The sequence below is a fragment of the Pristis pectinata genome, chromosome 9 (assembly GCF_009764475.1).
Source record: "Pristis pectinata isolate sPriPec2 chromosome 9, sPriPec2.1.pri, whole genome shotgun sequence".
NCBI classification, from domain to species: domain Eukaryota; kingdom Metazoa; phylum Chordata; class Chondrichthyes; order Rhinopristiformes; family Pristidae; genus Pristis; species Pristis pectinata.
Window position 1 is genome coordinate 7,890,535 of NC_067413.1, and position 17,160 is coordinate 7,907,694.

The following is a 17,160-nucleotide window of genomic DNA, read 5'->3' on the forward strand; positions in this document are numbered from 1 at the left end:
GTGAAGAAGTGCTTCCTGACATCAACTCTGGATGGGTCTGGATCTAATTTTAACGTTCCGGTCTCCCGCCATCAGAGGAAATAGTTTCTGTCTATCCACCCTAACAATACCTTTAATCATCTTAGATCACCCCTTAATCTTATGTATTTTAGGGAAGATAAACCTGTCTGCGTAGCCTGTTCTCTAAACTTAACCCTTCTATTCCAGGTATTATCCAGGTGAAGGCATCAATGTAGATCCACCTTTTTAATTGGTAAATTGGTAAATTGGTTTATTATTGTCACTTGTACTGAGTTACAGTGAAAAACTGTGTTTTGCATGTCATCCATACAGATCATTTCATCACATCAGTACATTGAGGTAGTACAAGGGAAAACAATAACAGAATGCAGAATAAAGTGTTACAGTTACAGAGAAAGTACAGTGCAGGCAGGCAATAAGGTGCAAGGCCATAACAATGTAAACTGTGAGGTTAAGAGTCCATTTTATTGTTCAAGAGGTCCGTTCAAAAGTCTTATAACAGCAGCATAGAAGCTGTCCTTGAGCTTGGTGGTATGTGTTCTCAGGCTTTTGTATCTTCTGCCCGATGGGAGAGGGGGAGAAGAGAGAATGTCCAAGGTGGGTCAGGTCATTGATTATGTTGGCTGCTTTACCGAGGCAGCGGGAAGTGTAGACAGAGTCCATGGAGGGGAGGCTGGTTTCCGTGATGTGCTGAGCTGTGTCCACAACTCTCTGCAGTTTCTTGCGGTCTCGGGCAGAGCAGTTTACATCTATTTGAATCTGATACAGATGTAAAAGCTTGATATCATAAACATTTCTTCTCTTCTCTTACGCTGTGGTATAGAGTCTCATAAAGTTTTCTGTCACAGGGAGAAGAACAGAAAGAGGCCATTCATCCCATCCCTGGCACTCCTTCCACCCAACATTTGTTAAGTCATGGTCATTATCTTCTTGTTAATCATGGTAGTTCTGTTTTTGCTCTTCCTGTATTTCACAGCACCTTTTCCATTGATATTGATTTCTATTTAGTTTCTTCTTCCTTGGCCAGTACATTATCAGCTTTCACTCCACAGATCTAAACCATCTACAGCACCGACTGCCAGGGTAACCTTGCCATCCCTGTTACACCTCTGATCAAGGAGCCATAGAGTTATACAGCATGGGAACAGGCCCTTCGGCCCATCTTGTCCATGCCAACCAAGATGCTTACCTCAGCTAGTCCCATTTGCCTGCGTTTGGCCCATTTCCCTCTAAATCTTTCCAATCCACATCCAAATGTCTTTTAAATGCCATAATTGTACCCGCCTCTATCATTTCCTCTGGCAGCTCGTTTCATATACCCACCACCCTCTGTGTGAAAAACTTGCCCCTCAGGTCCCCTCTAAACCTCTCCCCTTTCACCTTAAACCTATGCCCTCTAGTTTTGGATTCCCCAACCCTGGGTAAAAAACTGTGACCATTCACCCTATCTGTGCCTCTTATACACGTCTATAATGTCACCTCTGAGCCCTTTATGCTCCAGGGAGAAAAGTCCCAACTTATCCAACATTTCTTTATAAAGGGACAAAGCAGCTCTCTCATCCCATCTCCACCTCTTTCAGCTACAGTAGTTTCTATTTAACGGTTCCTGAGCTGACGTACTGCCTCTCTGACCTTCCTTACCTTATTGTTTGTAATCTTTAAATAGAATTATCGAGAGAGGCACAAGAGAATGCAGATGCTGGGATCTCGAGCCAAAAAAAAAACAAACTGCTGGAGGAACTCAGCGGGTCGAGCAGCATCTGTGGGGTGGAAAGGAATTGTTGATGTTTTGGGTCGAGGCCCTGGATGAGCACTGAGAGTGGAGAGGGAAGGTAGCCGGTATCAAGAAGAGATGGGGAGGGCTGAGACAGACGGTGGAGGGTGATTGGTGGACCGAGGAGGGGTGAGGGATGATGGGAAGAAGGAGCGGGGGTGGGGTGGTGGAGTTGGGAGTCAGAGGCAGGTGGGTGAGAGGTGGAAGAAGACAGGGAAAGAAGACCAATGGAATCAGACGGAGAGGGGAGGGTGAATGTGGAGACAGAGGCCGGAGGGACACGAAGGGTGCAAGTGTTAGAATCTAAGGTGAGGAAGGTGATAGATGAAAGACGGTGGAACCAGATGATAAGATATTTTTATTATTCACATGTACATCGAAACACACAGTGAAATGCATCTTTTGCGTAGAGTGTTCTGGGGGCAGCCCGCAGGTGTCGCCACGCTTCCCGCGCCAACACAGCACGCCCACAACTTCCTAACCCGTACGCCTTTGGAATGTGGGAGGAAAAGCGGAGCACCCGGAGGAAACCCACGCAGACACGGGGAGAATGGACAAACTCCTTACAGACAGCGGCCGGAATTGAACCGGGGTCGCTGGCGCTGTATTAGCGTTACGCTAACCGCTACACTACCGTGCCTGGGGAGTGTGTGGATCGAACGCATGTCACAGGTGGATGGAACCAGGAGTAGGTGGGAGATGAATATTGATGATGGGGTGCTGAAGGAGACGGTGTGGGAATGGGAACAAAAATGGAGAGACCGGAGGTGGATTGGAACGAGAGAGAGAGTGGAACACAGGAGGTAAGGGTTACCTGAAATTGGAAAATTCAGTGATCAAACCATTGGGTTGTAGATTACCCAGGTGAAATATCAGGTGTTGTTCTTCTGCAGGGAAGTAACAGTCATGCAAGGAACTGATAGAATCCAAGTTGTGGAAAAGACATTCAAGATTGAGAGCAGGAGGGTGCAAGAAAGTTCTGAAATTTTGGAAGAATCAGTTGATGCCTTCAGGAAGGAATTGGGTGTTCACTTGGGAGAAAGATTAAGTTGAAGGGGTAGAAGGAACAGGATTGATTAGCTTGATGGGCCGAGTGACCTCCTCCTCTGCTGCAATGGTTCCGTGCTTCTCTGAACGATTGAACAACTCAATTCAGCTCTCCGTCTTGTTATGGTACAGCAGGATATTTGTTAGATTAATAGGCTAGTATCACCAATGCAGAGGCCAAAGATCTAGATAATTGATCTGAGGAATTTGAATTCTACCACAGCAAAGAGGGAATTCACACAATTAAATAAATCAAGAACAAGAAAGCTAACAGCGGCTGTAGTTATTATGATACTATGAGACTGTAGTAAAAACTCATTCTACAGAGAAGGAAATATACCTCTTTACTCCAACTGGTTTGCATGTGAGTCCAGACCCAACAACATGGTTGATTCATAGCTGCTTCCAGGGGCTGTCTGGGGTAAATACCAGCAGTATCAGAGATATTGACATCCTCTGAAAGAATAAATTAGAGCAAAGGTTTTCAGATTGTTGGGAATAGTATATATGGTTCTTAAAAATAATGTTGAAGGTTGCATGAGCAAAATGAAATTTAATGCTGAGAATCTTACAACACCATAAATTGTTGGTGATCCCATTCACAGTTATGTATCAGTGTTGTCAGTATTTAACATATAGCGCATGAAGCAAGCTGAATGCCCATGTAAAAACAAAAGCCATTCCTACTGTGTTTATGTTAAATAATCTGCAAACTATGGAGATTTTGACTGTAGGCTATGACAGCTCAGTCCAGCTTCACACATATCTGCTTAAAATCTTTGTTTTGTCTGATAAGATTGGATCTTAGAGATATGGCCACAGTTTTACTGGATTGGATTATAATGGTTTTATCACAGTAATTGTTTCACAGCTTTTCCATTTGGTTCTAGTAATCTTGTGTCAATCCACATTCAACTATACTTAATTGGATCTGCTGGCAGATCACTCAGCTCTTGTTTCAGAAGATTGAGTTCAAATCCCACTGAGGGACTAAGGGTGTGCAGCACAAATTGGGCTGCTCCCTTTCAGATGAGACATTGAACTGAGACTCGTTTACTGCCTTGGATTCCATTTGAAAAGTAGAACGGTGAATTCTTCCAGTGTCCTGGTCATTATTCATCCCTCAAGCAGCATCATATCTTCCCATTCATCTCATTTTAGATTGTATTGTTGAACACAGATGGGTTGTTGTTCTTCAACAGTAACAACATGAAAAAAAAAGCTTCATTAGCATTCTTTGAAATCCTTGGGGAAGCTGTGACAATTGTGAAAAGAATAATCCAAATTTGTTCTGTCTTTAACTGAGGGAAAGAAAAATTACCTAGCTGGCAAGAGCCTTCTCCCCTTCAAGACATAAGGCCCTGCTTATATATATCTGGAATAAATCAGGGAAGACACTTGGAGGAAGTAAGACACAGAGTAATTTCCCAACAAGATGCTTCAGATAAAATAGGACAGGCACGGTAGTGTAGCGGTTAGCGTAACTCTATTACAGAGCCAGCGACCTGGGTTCAATTCCGGCCTCTGCCTGTAAGGAGTTTGTATGTTCTCCCCGTGTCTGCGTGGGTTTCCTCCGGGTGCTCCGGTTTCCTCCCACATTCCAAAGACGTACGGGTTAGGAAGTTGTGGCCCTGCTATGTTGGCGTCCGAAGCGTGGCAACACTTGTGGGCTGCCGCCAGAACACTCTACGCAAAAGATGCATTTCACTGTGCGTTTCGATGTACATGTGACTAATAAAGATACCTTATCTAATCTTATCTTATTAAGTATTTTATTCTGTAACCAAAGCCTAATTTTACTGTTGATTAAATCTTCTGTGTAATGATGTAATCAGATAAATACAACAATTAAAGCTCAATTAATTATGTTTTCTGTGTAATCACGTATGCGGGAAGGTTTATAAGGCTGTCCCGAGATCATATCTGGGGAGATTAACTCTATCTGGTCCCCTGGTGTGCACCAGTTTCAATGAATTGCCCATTGTTTGGACACCAGCTTCGTGTTGCCTTTCTTGTTCACGCCTACAGTTGGCATGGGCCAGATGGGCTGTAAGGCCCCAGTTCTCTGCTGTATGTTTCTATGACTTTATGAATTCCTGATTGGATTCTTGTCCATCCAGCATGTTCTTTGGCAGGAGACAACCCTTGGATTCCAAGGAGTGTGACAGTCCGTGCTGGTCCCATAAAAGAAAGCAAAACTAAATGCAGATATTGGAAATCTGACATCAAAGTAGAAAATGCTTGGAATACTCTGCAGGTCAAGCAGCCCCTGTGGTGGTAGACTTAGTTATAGAGTCATAGAGCAACACAGCATGGATATGGGCCCTCCGGCCCAATGAATCCGTGCGGAACACAGCGCCCACCCAGCTAATCCCAATTTCCTGTGTTTGGCCCATATCCCTCCAAACCCCACCCCTCTGTGTACCTATCCAAGTACTTTTTAAATGATACTATTGTGCCTGCCTCAACCACTTCCTCTGGCAGCTCGTTCCATACACTCACCATCCTTTGTGTGAAAAAGTTGCTCCTCAGGTCTCTTTTAAATCTTTCCCCTCTCACCCTGAACCCATGTCCCCTAATTTTAAACTCCCCTACCCTGGGGAAAAGACTGTTACCATCCACCTTATCTATGTCTCTTATAATTTTAAACAGTTCTATAAGGTTGACCCTCATTCTCCTACATTTCAACAAATAAAGACCTTGGAATGTAAAGTTTCAATACTGCATCCTTTCATTATATCTCAACCAGCACTGCTTCAGGAAGCAAATTATGGGTGAAGCATAATTCTGTTTTTCTGTCCTCAGATGCCACCACTCCTCCTCCTGTTTTTTTATTTCCGTCCCTGTAAAGATTCCACTGTCGTGATGACCCTAACATCTGTGTTGGACTTGCTTCAGGGAGGTTTTTCTTCATGGATAGTTGGAACTGTCTTCCTCAAAGGACAGTGGAAGCAGAGGCTTTAAATACTTGGAGGTTCTTGACGAGCAAGAAGGTGAACAGTTACCAGAGATAGAGGGAATGGGGAGCTGAGGTTCCAGTCAGATTAGCCATGATCTTAGTGGAGGAGGTTCAAGGGGGTGAGTGGCCCTAATTTGTATGTTCGGATATACTTCACATTGAAACTCAATGTAAGCTTAAGGAACAGCACCTCATCTTCTGCCCCATTATCATCACACAGTAAGCTTGCCAGAGTTGGAAAGACCTTCCCCATGGCAACCATGGACCAAATGCAGAAAGCACTACCCCGGAGAACACAAGGTGAGGGGACATGGCGATCTCCTCTGTGGGTCTCAGTACCTCCAACATGACGGTCTATCCTGATCGAGGCCCACACCACCACCATTTAAAAAGAATGGGCTGCCCATTCAAGGCAAAGATGAGGCAAAGTATTTCCTTACAGAAGATGGTGAGTCTTTGGAACTCCCTTCCTCAAAGATCAATGGAAGCAGGGTCTTTTGAAGGGGTAAAGAGATTCTTGAATATTAAGGGGATGAAAGGTTACAGGGAGAGGCGGGAACGTGGAGACAAGGTTACAATCTAATCAGCCATGATCTTTCCGAACAGTGGGATAGGCTTGAAGGGCTGAATGGCCAACGCCTGCTCCTAATTTGTATGGTGAGATAGACTCCCTGGATCGTGATGTGATACTCTTGCTGTTGTTCTTTACTGGATTATTAATGACCTACTTAATGTTTAACAGCCTTTGGCTTCAGGTTCCCCCATCAGTGTAAGCATCCTCTTGATCTGAGGGTGTGCTATAAATCTAGCTTTGCCAGTGACATCCTTACACCCAGTACAAATACAAGATGATCAGCTCTGGTCAGTCTAGACATCTGAACAGCAATTTTTGCAACCCAGTGAGCTTCCAAATAATTAAGTCTAATCCTCTTCAATGGTTTCTTGAGTTTAACAGCTTTGCTCTCAAAGCTACATGTTATAATTATAGAGGAGGCTGAGTGTTGATATAGGAGGGAGCGGATTAGAGCCTGATGCTTTGTAATTGAAGAAGGTTAAAGAGGTGCGGTGTGAAATCGATCCACAATGAATGTGAGTTGAGTCTGAGGCAGGGGCATGAGGCAGGTGTTGTTGCCAGAGTGGGCAGTGAAGGAATGGGAAACGGTTCACCCCTAGGGTTGGGGAGCTTGGGTTTAGAAGGGAAGGCAGTGGAAAGGAGGTGCCCTATGATCAGACATGCAACGGGGGTCGCGACTGAGGGTCAAGTGAGGAGAAGAATCTATGTGTGGATCAGTGCAGACACACACTCTCGGTCCCAATGCAGGATTCCGACCCGAAACGTTGATAATTCCTTTCCTCTCACAGATGCTGCTCAACCCACTGAGTTCCTCCAGCAGATTGTTGTGTGGATCAGTGGGAATCAGTGGTTGTCAGAGTCAAAGTCAAAGTTGAGTTTATTGTCATGTACACAAGTACATGTGTGCACAGGTGCAATGAAAAACTTGCAGCACCATCACAGGCACAGAGCATCATATAAGCAGCATTCACAAGAAAAATATTGTGGGCCGAAGGGCTTGCATTGTGCTGTACTGTTCTGTAAATTAAACATAAATTATTGGTATTGATATTGGTTTATTATTGTCACTTGTACTGAGGTACAGTGAAAAACTTGTCTTGCATACTGATTGTACAGATCAATTCATTACACAGTGCATTGAGGTAGTACAGTGTAAGAACAATAACAGAGTACAGAGTAAAGTATCACAGCTACAGGGAAGTGCAGTGCAGGTAGAGAATAAGATGCAAGGTCAAACAGGGTAGATTGTGAGGTCAAGAGTCCATCTCATCGTATAAGGGAACCGTTCAATAGTCTTATCACCATGGGATAGAAGCTGTCCTTGAGCCTGGTGGTACGTGCCCTCAGGCTCTTGTACCTTCTGCCTGATGGGAGAGGAGAGAAGAGAGAACGACCTGGATGGGTGGGGTCTTTGATAATGCTGTCTGCTTCCCATGGACTCTGAGGCTGGTTTCCGTGATGCGCTGGGCTGTGTCCACAACTCTCTGCAGTTTCTTGCGGTCTTGGGCAGAGCCTTTGCCTTACCAAGCCATGGTGCATCCAGATAGGATGCTTTCTATGGTGCATTGACAAAAGTTGGTGAGTGTCAAAGGGGACATGGTATTGGTATTGGTTTATTATTGTCACTTGTACTGAGGTACAGTGAAAAGCTTGTCTTACAAACCGATCGTACAGGTCAATTCATTACACAGTGCAGTTACATTGAGTCAGTACAGAGTGCATTGATGTAGTACAGGTAAAAACAATAACAGTACAGAGTAAAATGTCACAGCTGCAGAGAAAGTGCAGTGCAATAAGGTGCAAGGTCACAACAAGGTAGATCATGAGGTCATAGTCCATCTCATTGTATAAGGGAACTGTTCAATAGTCTTATCACAGTGGGGTAGACACTATCCTTAAGTCTGGTGGTACATGCCTTCAGGCTCCTGTATCTTCTACCCGATGGAAGAAGAGAGAAGAGAGAATGTCCCGGGTGGGTGGGGTCTTTGATTATGCTGGCTGCTTCACCAAGACAGCGAGAGGTAAAGACAGAGTCCAAGGAGGGGAAGCTGGTATCAGTAATGCGCTGGGCTGTGTCCACAACTCTCTGCAGTTTCTTGCGGTCCTGGGCAGAGCAGTTGCCATACCAAGCCGTGATACATCCAGATAGGATGCTTTCTATGGTGCATCTGTAAAAGTTGGTGAGAGTCAAAGGGGACAAACCAAATTTCTTTAGCATCCTGAGGAAGTAGAGGCACTGGTGAGCTTTCTTGGCCGTGGTGTCTACGTGGTTGAATCAGGACAGGCTATTGGTAATGTTGACTCCCAGGAACTTAAAGCCTTCAACCCTCTTGACCTCACCTCCTTTCCTGAAGTCAATGACCAGTTCTTTTGTTTGGTTGACATTAAGGGAAAGGTTGTTGAAGTGACACCATGTCGCTTGGCTATCTCCTTCCTGTAGTCTGACTTATCATTAAACACTATTTTTACAAAAAAGAACACAATTAGAACAAAAAAAAGTACATTTTAGTGCAAAGTGATCAAAGTGGTCATTGTGCTGCTAAACTGTAGTGGTTAGGGTTTGGCTGACTGGTTCAAGAACTGAATGTCCTTGATTGGTTGCGCCCCATATTCAAGTCAGGTGTGTGACTTTTGTTGTGATGACCTTGGGTTCCCATTTCCCTGATCATGTGAGGTGGGAGGGGCAAGTCTTGGTGGCTGCCTTTGGGGCAAGCTGATCTTGGAGAGAAGACCTCAAGCATGCCTTTACCAAGGACCTGCAGCCGCTCTTCATGTGGGTAAAATAATTTCTTTGTTTGCTGCCTGCCATCACTTTATAGGTGAGAATAGATGTTCCCAAGAGCCTCTTGCAAATTCCGGATTGAAATCTGTGAAGGAAGGGAGACATTCAGTCCTAAAAATTACTCCACAATCGCATGTGAAGCTGCTGCACACTGCGACCCTTCCAAGAGATTTTGATATTGAAGCAGCATCGTGCTCCAGCCTGTCACTGCCACAGAAGGAGAGAGAATCATTTTACAGAATGGCATCGTTGTGATTCCCTGTGTAACACTGCCCAGGTTGGCTGATGCAGCTCAGCGTTCCCTATTGATGCAAAAAACAAACTGCTGGAGGGGCTCAGGAGGTCAGACAGCATCTGTGGAGGCAGAGGGATGGACAATGTTTCAGGTCGAGACCCTGCATTAGGATTCCCTATTGATGCGTAGGAAGTTCTCATAGTTGTTGCAAGGTAACCCTTAACAGCACTGATGTACAGAGGGATCTTGGGGATCAAGTCCATAGCTCATGAAAGTGGCCAAACAAGTTGATAGAGTGGTAAAGAAGGTGTCTGGAATGCTTGCCTTCATTAGTTGAGGCATTGAGTTTAAGAGTCGGGAAGTTATGTTGCAGCTTTATAAAACTCTGGTTAGGCTGCATCTGAAGTATTGCATTCAGTTCTGGTCACCCCTTTACAGGAAGGATGTGAAGGCTTTTGAGAGAGGGTACAGAGGAGGTTTACCAGGATGCTGCCTGGATTAGAGGGCATGTGCTATAAGGAGAGGTTGAACAAACAAGGGTTGTTTACTCTGGAGCGGTGGAGGCTGAGGGGAGACCTGATAGAGGTTCATAAGGTTATGAGAGGCATAGATAGAGTAGACAGCCGGTATCTTTATCCCAGGGTTGAAATGTCTATTACTGGAGGGCATGCATTTAAGGTGAGTGGGGAAAGTTCAAAAGGAGATGTGCGGAACAAGTTTTTTACACAGGGAGCAGAGGGTGCCTGGAATGCGCTGCCAGGGGTGGTGGTGGAGGCAGATATGATAGAGACGTTTAAGAGTCTCTTGGATAGACACATAAATATGCAGAGAATGGGGAGATGGACCATGTGCAGACAGATGGGATTAGATGTCATTAGCTTAATTAGTTTGGTACAACATCGTTGGCTGAAGGGCCTGTTCCCGTGCTGTACTGTCTATGTTCTCTGTTCTATGTAAAGGGATGTACAAGGTTTACTCTTCCAGTGTTCCAGTGAATGAATGGATGGACTGGTGTGGAGTTGGAAGCTGGAGGAACAAATCTTCTCAATGGTTTTGGTCGTTGTGAAAGGGGCCACAGAGAGCTTCCAGTGGAAATCCTGGCAACAGGTTGAAAGGTTAGGAGTGCCTGAACTCTGGGGCACCTGCAATGCAGGTAACTAACTATGTGTAACACATGCAAAATACTGGAGGAACTCAACAGGTGAGGGGCAAAACCCTTCATCAGGATTGGAAGGGAAGAGGGCAGAAGCCGGAATAAAAGGATTGGGGGAGGAGGAGGAGCACGAGCTGGAAGGTGATAGGTGAGTCCAGGTGAGAAGGGAAAGGTCGGTGGGTCGGGAGGAGGGACTAAAGGGGATGATGTGACAAGCTGGGACGTGATAGGTGGAAGAGGCAAAGGGCTGAAGAAGAAGGAACCTGATAGGAAAGGACGGTAGACCATGGAATAAAGGGAAGGAGGTGAGCAGGAGAGGGGAAAGAGAAGGGGATACAGGAATGACGGAAAACTCAGGGGACAGGAGGAAAACAGAGGGGAGGGGTTACCAGAAGTTAGAGAAATCGACGTTGATGCCCTCAGGTTGGAGAATCCCAAGACGGAATATCAGGTGTTGTTCCTCCAACCTGCGTCTGGCCCCACTGTGACGGTAGAGGAGGCCGTGGACAGACATGTCAATGTGGGAATGGGAAGTGGAATTAAAATGGCTGGCCACTGAGAAATCCTGGCTGTCTTGGTGGATGGAGCGAAGGTGCTCGACGAAACGGCCCCACAATCTGCGCCGGGTCTCACCGATGCGCACTATCTACGTGCACTCGGTCTACTTCTGCGAGCTAAAAGAGGATGAAACCTCCTCACGTTTGGGTGGTCTCCCTAACACAGCAGTGAGCAGCACACCATGAGTTGCAGCAGGAGTCAGCAGCATGCTGGACCACTCCCGAGACTGGGAAGGTGACCCTAGTCCTGACCTCCACAGGCAGAGCACACAGGACCCAGGCGGGAGATTGTATTGGAGTGTTGCAGAAAATCCCGGAACTTAGTGCAGACTGAGAGATGAAGGGAAAACAGGGCTCCTGAAAACCAGTTATTCTGGGAAGAAATAAGAATCCAGGTCAGTCAGAATTACAGCCAGTGCAGACAAGTCTAGTGTGTTTCTCGTCTGATGATGTCATCCGGAAGAGCTTTACACTGGGAAAAAATGTGCTGGGAGAGTTCCACGCTTGCTTTGGACAAACTAGCCCATCTGTGGAGCCCAACACGGGAGTCAGAACTGTGCTGGAAGTTTGATGGCAGCACAGCTGACCTCCCACTTTGTCACAGGGCCCCAGACAGCTGAGGGCCAGGATGAACTTCGCCTCTGGACCCTCAGCTTTACAAACAGTCGGCCCATTCATGTGACCTTCATTACAAAGGTAAGGTCAGGTTCTTTTTTATTTTGTTTATTTTCCTTTATTTCACTTTACTTATGGAAAGTAGAACATCGAACAGTACAGCACAAAGGGGCCTGGATGGGCACATGAATGAGAGGAAAGTGGAAGGATGTGGGCATTCTGTAGGTAGGAGGGATTAGCTATGTAGGCACAACATTGTGGGCCGAAGGGCCTGTTCTGTGCTGTATTGTTCTATGTTCTACGTTCTAGCACAGGAACAGACCCTTTGGCCCGTGATGTCTGCACCAAACTAATTAAACGCCTAACTAAATTAGTCCTTCTGCCTACACAATGTCCATGTCCCTTCCATCTCTGCATATTCATGTGCCTGTCTAAGAGCCTCTTAAATGCCTCCTAAGAGCCTTTTAAATGCCTCTATCGTATATGCGTCCACCACTGCCCCTAGCAGCACATTCCAGGCATCCACCTCTCACTGTGTGAAAAGCTTGCCCCCACATCTCCTTTGAACTTACCCCCTCTCACCTTAAATGTGTGCTCTCTGGTATTAGACATTTCAACCCTGGGGATAAAATACCGGCTGTTTACTTGATCTATGCCTCCCATAATCTTATAAACTTCTTATTTTCCCTTTTTATTTTATCAATTTACTATCATTTAGTGCATTTTAAGTAATTATTTAAACCCATTTAGACTTTTTTAAAATGCCTCTGAAAATGCCTTTTGGACTGTTAACCCAGGGAGCCCTGGTAGATGAAGCCCCAGGTTCCACCGTCTGAGGTCTGGTTCATGCCTGTGGCCCTGCCTCGTGGATGGGTCATTTGTTGGGGCCCCCTGGCAGAATGGATCTCACCGGACCGTATGAAGTCAGTGCAGCAGTGGACGTCACATGGGGGCCGGGGGAGACGGTCTGGGCCAAGTACAAACTGGTCCAATCTGTTTCCATTAGATTTTGATTTCTAGCACTTTCTTTTCTCCCCCTGCAGAGGACAGACATACCTGGATCTTCTGAAATAAATGTGATTGATGTAGATTCCTCCTGTCTTCTGTACCTGCATTCCTGATGTAAGCTTTGTGGCATGCTCTGTACAACCTTCTCTGGAGGGAGACAGTAATTACATCTGCCACCCTCTGTAAATACAATGTGTGCAAACAGTTCAGATTTATATGACACTCTGCTGGGACTTTATTTCTCCTGTCCATCACCTATATGGATGTTTTTATACAAAAACCAGTAATAAGTTCACCATCCAGTGTGTGCCCCTTTAAGTTTATCCCATGTTTGTCATGTGGGACCTTGCATTCCTCATGTTACAACTACTGGGCCACACAGTAACATGAAGAGCAAGCTCTCACTGAAACCTGATTTATTACTGACTCACTGCAGTTCAGGTCTTGTAAATACCGAAAGAGATTGACTGTAAACATTTTAAAAGAATTATATCAGACCAACAAATTCTGTTGCAGTTTTTTTTATGAAGCTCTTGCATGTTGTGAGGAAATTCTTGAAGAATTCCAGTGACCACTTGAATTATGTTTTAATGGTTGAATACTTATCAACAAGGCTGGTAGATTTCCTGCAGTCTTGTGCATTGGCACACTGGGAGTTTCTGATCTTTATTGTACTTTATTTTGTAATCTTCCTTGTCATAATTCTGGGTAGTGTGGAGGAGCAGAAGGATCTGGGGGTCCATATCCACAGATCCCTGAAAATTGTCTCACAAGTGGATAGGGTAGTTAAGAAAGCTTATGGGATGTTAGATTCATAAGTCGTGGGTTCGAGTATAAGAGCCGCGAGGTAATGATTCAGATCTACAAAACTCTGGTTAGACCACACTTGACACACTGGACACAGTACTCTCAGTTCTGGTCGCCTCATTATAGGAAGGATATGGAAGCGTTGGAAAGGGTGCAGAGGAGATTTACCAGGATGCTGTCTGATTTAGAGAGTATGCATTATGAGGAGAGACTAAAGGAGCTAGGGCTTTACTCTTTCGAAAGGAGGATGAGAGGAGACATGATAGAGGTATACAAAATATTAAGAGGAATAGATAGAGTGGACAGCCAGTGCCTCTTTCCCAGGGCACCAATGCTCGATACAAAAGGGCTTGGCTTTAAAGTAATGGGTGGGAAGTTCAAGGGAGATATCAGAGGAAGGTTTTTTAGCCAGAGAGTGGTTAGTGCATGGAATGCGCTGCCTGGGGTGGTGGTGGAGGCAGGTACATTGGTCAAATTCAAGAGGTTGCTAGATAAGCATATGTGGGAGGAAGGGGTTAGATAGTCTTAAAGGTCAGCACAACATTGTGGGCCGAAGGGCCTGTATTGTGTGTACTGTTCTATGATTCATTGATTCTATAATTTACTCAACTAGATTCACAATTCACTTTGCACTAAAATTAACTTTGTATTTTTGTTCCAATTGTGTTCTTGTAAAAATTGTGTGTAATTCATGTTTTTCTTATGACTGCTGCTTATCTGATGCTATGTGCCTGTGATGCTGCTGCAAGTAAGTTTTTCATTGCACCTGTGCACACATGGACTTGTGCAGATGACAATAAACCTGACTTTGACTCGACTTTGACTTTGAACATGCAGGGAGTGGAAGGATGTGGATCATGTGCAGGCAGATGGAATTAGTTTCATTCGGCATCATGGTTGGCACAGATATTGTGGGCTGAAGGGCCTGTTCCTCCACTGTACTGACCTATGTTCTATATTCTTATATGCGGACCAACCCACGTTATGACGGTGGTGGCCCATGTTAGACCAAAGTCCACTCACCGAATCTCTGCTGGGAGAGATCCAGTTCTAGTATCCTTGCAGCCGTTTACACTCTCACCCAGCACCTTGAATGAATTGCTAATTTTAATATCACAATTTGTGTCAGTCCTGTGCAGGAAAATAGCAATTCATGCTCAACCTCCTCAATCTGCATGAGCTTCAAGAAATTGCTGACCATTCACATTAGTTACGAATTAAACCCTCCACATAAAGTTTTGGTATTTAACTGCATACACACCCTTACAACGCAGACACGAGAGACCGCAGATGCCGGAATCTGGAGCAACAATCTGCTGGAGGAACTCAGTGGGTCGAGCAGCATCTGTAGGAGGAAAGGAATTGTCGACATTTTGCGTCAAAACCCTGCATCAGGACCCTGCATAAATCCTGATGCAGGATTTCAACCTGAAATGTCGACATTTCCTTTTCCCCCACAGATGCTGCTCAACCCACTGAATTCCTCCAGCAGATTGTTTGTTGCTCCCTTACAATGATTTGATTCATGTTTCTGTTGTTACATTCACCAGACAATTATGTGAAACTGTGGAATCTCATTCCCACTATTAGTAAATAGACATTTTTGAAAATGTAAAATGTTCTTGATACTGCCTTGTGGTGACACAGTGGTAGATCTATCACCTCACAGCTCCAGTGACCCCTGTCCAGTCCTAACCTCAAGTACTACCTGTGTGGACTTTGCACATTCTGCCTGTGACTCTGCAGGTTTGCCCCGGGTGCCCCGGTTTCCTCCCACATCCCAAAGGCATGCGAGTTGGTAGGTTAATTGACTGCTGTAGATTGCCCCGTGTGTGTAGGTGAGTCGTAGAGTCTGGGGGGAATTAGTTGGGGAATAAAATGGGATTGGTGTGGGATGATTGTAAATGGGTGCATGATGTTCGACTTAGGGCAAGTACCTGTGCTGTGACTCTCTCTGACTCTTTAACACTGCTGCTCTTCTTCAAAAGAGTGGCATGAGATATTTTACATAAACATAGGAGGACAGATGCAGTCTCGGTCCAAATAAAGGCATCTCCTGTAATGTAGAACTCAGTACCACACCAGGATTTGTGGTCAGCTTTCCCAAGCAGAACTTGAACCACAACCTTTTAGCAAATAAATCGCAGTTGAGGCAGGCTGCAGGTGAAGGGGGTTGGGTTAGATACGTACAATGAAATGCTGAGTGCATTGGGAGTCTGACTTGGAAGCCTGCCTTCACTGTTACCATCTGAGCATATGGCTTTTTACAGAGCTTGAAGTACATCCTTTTGATCCGAAGAGAGTGGGCATTACCACGCGGTGTCCCCCACCGTCACCATTATGGGAGTCACCATCACCCAGAAACTCAAGTGGACCGGCATCACAAAGTCAAAGTCAAAGTCAAGTTTATTGTCATATACACAAGTACATGTGTGCACAGGTGCAATGAAAAACTTACTTGCAGCAGCATCACGGGCACATAGCTTCAGATAAGTAGTATTCACAAGAAAAACATAAATTAAACACAACTTTTACAAGAAAAAACACAATTTGAACAAAAGAGAAAGTCCATTTTAGTGCAAAGTGATCAAAGTGGTCACAGTGTTGCTAAACTGTAGTGATTAGGGTTGTGCTGGTTGGTTCAAGAACCGAATGGTTGAAGGGAAGTAGCTGTTCTTGAACCTGATGGTGTGGGACTTCAGGCTTCTGTACCTCCTGTTCAATGGTAGCTGTGAGAAGATGACATGGCCTGGATGGTGGGGATCTTTGATGATGGATGTTGCTTTCTTGATGTCAGATGTCAGAGGGAGGTTTTTCACCCAGAGAGTGGTTGGTGCATGGAATGCGCTGCCTGGGGCGGTGGTGGAGGCTGATACGTTGGTCAGGCTCAAGAGATTGTTAGATAAGCATATGGAGGAATTTAAGATAGAGGGATATGTGGGAGGAAGGGGTTAGATAGTCTTAGGTGTGGTTTGAAGGTCGGCACAACATAGTGGGCTGAAGGGCCTGTATTGTGCTGTATTGTTCTATGGTTCTGTGGTTCTTGATTCTTGAGACAATCTACTTCGTCGTGGCTCTTGCACCTTATTGTCTACCTGCACTGCACCTTCTCTGTAACTATAACATTATACTCTGCACTCTGTTATTGCTTTTTCCTTGTACTACCTCAAAGTACTTGTTTTGGAATTATCTATATGGATGGCTTGCAAAAGTTTTTCACTGTATCTTGGTACATATGACAATAATAAATCAATACCAATATGCCGGTTATAGGAGCAGGTCAGAAACTGTCGGGTCAGTTTGAGTCAGTGACTGACTCATCTCCTGACACCCTAAAGACACCATCAACAAGATGTCAAGGAGCACAATAGAATACCCCCCACCTGCCTGGATGAGTGCAGATTCAACAACATTCAAGAAGTAGCGGTTAGTGTAACGCCATTACAGCGCCAGCGACCTGGGTTCAATTCCCGCCGCTGTCTGTAAGGAGTTTGTACGTTCTCCCCGTGTCTGCGTGGGTTTCCTCCGGGTGCTCCGGTTTCCTCCCACATTCCAAAGGTGTACGGGTTTGGAAGTTGTGGGCATGCTATGTTGGCGCTGGAAGTGTGGCGACACTTGCGTGCTGCCC